This window comes from Euphorbia lathyris, chromosome 1 (genome assembly GCF_963576675.1).
Source record: "Euphorbia lathyris chromosome 1, ddEupLath1.1, whole genome shotgun sequence".
NCBI classification, from domain to species: domain Eukaryota; kingdom Viridiplantae; phylum Streptophyta; class Magnoliopsida; order Malpighiales; family Euphorbiaceae; genus Euphorbia; species Euphorbia lathyris.
Window position 1 is genome coordinate 251,913 of NC_088910.1, and position 3,678 is coordinate 255,590.

General features: G+C 27.4%; 1 long non-coding RNA gene across 2 annotated transcripts; it reads left to right on the forward strand.

Annotated features, from left to right (window-relative positions):
- Positions 1 to 1,789: 1,789 nt before the first annotated feature.
- Positions 1,790 to 2,699, forward strand: LOC136227473 (uncharacterized). 2 transcript variants are annotated; one of them, XR_010688118.1, is made up of 3 exons: positions 1,790 to 1,933; positions 2,194 to 2,262; positions 2,460 to 2,699. It is a non-coding gene; the product is annotated as an uncharacterized lncRNA (long non-coding RNA). The 2 variants fall into 2 exon arrangements; XR_010688101.1 differs by having other exon boundaries at positions 2,194 to 2,259.
- The last annotated feature ends 979 nt before the right edge of the window (positions 2,700 to 3,678 follow it).

Sequence of the window (3,678 nt, forward strand, 5' to 3'; positions counted from 1 at the left end):
AGTATTTCAGGGTTGCTATTCTCCACTCTTGAAACATTGATAAGTAGAGTATGCATAACCAAGTTATTTTTTCGAGAAGTAAGGTCACTACAAAAAAATTGCCTTTTTATGACACTTTTTTCTGTTACGCACAAAATTTTGTCACTTATAATTGCCTGATTGTGACAAAAATTAGATCTCGTCACCATTTTTACTTTTTGATAACAAACTTAATGTGTGTCTCTATTAACATACATTTTTGTCACTATATAATACATTTTGTGACGATAAAGTAAACATTGTCACTTAAAAAATTGGAGGCAAAAAAATGCTACTAAAAAATTGGAAGGAAATTTATTTCTTGACGAAAAAAGTCAATTATTGACAATTATATTGTCATGATAAAAAAAACTATTTTATGACATTTCTTATCTATCGGAATGTAATAAAAACGAAAGACGACAATGTTGATTGTCATATATTTAATTTTATAGTGACATTATTAATATATTATCATATATTTTAAGTGTTTTTATGACGATATATAAAATTGTCATCACTATTTCAGGTGATGACAATTTTATATTGCCATTTGTATATAATAATGTTTACGAGGATTTCCATTTGTCATAATATATAATAGAAAGAACGTGACAACTTAGTATGCGTTATATATTTTATTTATAGTGACACAATTTAGATATTGTCATGTATTTTAATAGGTTTTCATGAACCTATAATAATCATTGCCATTATGTTAACTGGTGACGATTTTATATCATGATCAAATTATTATTATTTCCATGATTACCCTTTTTTCATATTGTTATTTAAGTATATTATATGTCTCTAAATTCAACATTAAGTTTTCTATTTTATATATACAATATTTATTTATGCTAAAAATATCTTTATTATTAATATAATGTGGAATTTTTTTTTTTCAACTCAATATTCAAGCTTGGTTGAAATTTTGACTTTTTGATTAGTTTGAATGTAAAAATTATTATTTAAATGTAAGTTACTATTATAAGAATGCTAAATCGTAAGGTAAAAATTTATTAAAATTTTACTGGATAAAAAAAATTTCTCCAATTTTTCTAAACTGATATATTCAGTTATTTAAAATTTTAAAAATTAAAATTCTTCAAGTTTATGTTGAAATATTTGAATAAGATTTATATTTTTATAAAAATAAATTTATTATATTGTTAGGGCATGTCTTGACATTTTATGGGTCTTGGACGAAATAAGAGATAAGGGACCCTTAATAAAACGAAACGATATATGGGCCGGATTTAATCCCTAATGTTTCAAGTGAAGTGCAGATTTAGCCATAGTGTATGAAATTGTGCAAATTTGACTCTAACATTTTCAAAAGAAAAATCAATTTTAACACCACACTATCAAAAATTTGAAAAAAATTGTTTGACTGCTTAGATATAATTGATATTTTCCTACCAAAAAAAGATATAATTGATATTTGGAAGGTCTGAAGTTACAATTAAATACTAGTCAAACCAGTTTTTTCTAATTTTCTATAACAGGTCTAAAATTGATCTTGCTTGAAAACGTTAAGGTTAAATGTGCATCATTTCATAGGTTTCCAAAAAAATTATGGTATATGTATGATTATAAAATTTTAATTACAATTATTCTAATGGAAATAATTTCATAATTTAAATTCCAATTGATTGGGCCAAGAGAAATATAAACTTGATCCAAACTTAGTAACCTAACCCTATGTATACCAGTATAACCGTATATTCCTACCCCCTCAATACCCACTCCCCACCTTTTCCTTCCACGATCCCCCCACTGCCCCTTTTCCTCTGCACAACAAGATCACTAAGCACCATCATCTATGCCCTTTACATCTCAATTTTCAGTCACCAGAGGCGCGGAAAACCACTCAAGATCATAATTCCCACTCTCAAGTTTCTCATTTCCAGGGGTAAACATATATGTCTCTTCCCTCTTTCTTCTTTTTCCCTCACATCTCTGTTTAGTTTTTTTTTTATTTCTTCTTTCTCTATGTTGATCTCTCATTCTTTCTCCTTGTGGGTTGATTTGGATTTGTTTTAATTGAAGAAGAAAATTTAAAAATTATGAGATCTATCCCTCTTTTATTTTCTTCTTCTCAGTTTCCCTTAATTTCCTTCTATTAATCTATTTTTTTTTGTTCTTTGTTTCTCACTGTTTCTTCCATTTCAGCTTTCTCTGAATGAAATGACTATGAGAAATTCCATGTTCGATGAATTCTGAAAATCGAAGACTCAGGTGGTAACGCTACTACAATTCAGCTACGATTGATTTCTATATGGATTGGACTTCTATTTTGATGTTTTGGGTTTTTTGGATATAACATGTGTATGAAAATATGCTATTGAATATGGCTCTTTATGATCCAAAAGTTTAAATTTCTAGACAATCAAGATTCATATTTGATATTTGTACTCATTGTGATTTTCTTTTTGCAGGAGGAAGTAGATAGTTTTAAGTATGTCAATGATTTTGGAAGGGAAAGCATACATGGGTTTGGTTTTGGTTTTTTCTTTTTTTGAAGAAATCTGGAAACACCAAGAGGAGATGTGTGGGCAGTATAGAACCAAAAAGAAGGCCAAGAACACAACCTAATTTCTTTCTCATTTTTATTTCTTTCTTTTTTATTATAAGATGTTGTAATTAAAATTGGGCTTTCATATTGGGCTCATATATTAAATTTTCAATTCTATTACTCGTTATGGTTTTTATTTCATTTGTGTTTATTTTGTATTCCCTCTAGCCTAAAAAATGCCATTATTAATAATATAAATAAATCCTAATAAACTTAAAAAAACAATACCTATATATTTATTTAAAGTATTAAATAATTAATTTATTATTAAAAGAATTAACCGAATAAAATGTATATTTACCATAATTAGACACATACAGTGACAATTATTAAATATGTAATGATGAATTAAATTTTAATATGATAAAACTTTGGATTTTACATGACAATAATAACATCACTAAAATTATACAACGTTTGTGTTATATTGAAATTTGTCACCATAACTTGTGCTTTTTGTGACGAAATATGAATTCATCACTTAAGGGTTTACATATAATGACGAAAGACAATCTTCAGTGACAAATATATTTACTAATTGTGACGAAATAAAATGTCACAAAACCTGAAAAATATTATGACATGTGGATTTGTTCGTCACATAAAAAGAATTTATAAGTGACCAAATTTAAAATCGTCACATATACATAATACCACGCTCATACGATGACAAATGCTGTGACGAATGAATTTCGTCATCTATTGTTTATTGTGACGAAAAGTTAACTTTTAGTGACAATTATTCGGCGTCAAGAAATGATAAATTTCTTGTAGTGGGTATGCATAACCAAGTTATATTTTCAGAAGTAGGGTATGCATAACAAATTTTATCTACCTCCACCCGGGATTCACATACAACATTTTCATAGGGTAGAAAATGATGGACGAATTCTTATATACTATTATCTGTTGGAAGCAATAATATCTAATTGTGTAGAAACATTATTTGTTGCATCAAGAGAACAGGAAAAGAGTACTTAGAGGTAATATCAAAAAAATATGCGCAACACAAGAACCACTTTCCTTCTTCAATTTCTTCCTAATTTGTTCTTTCATCCGTTTTCTTAATTCAAGATACTATT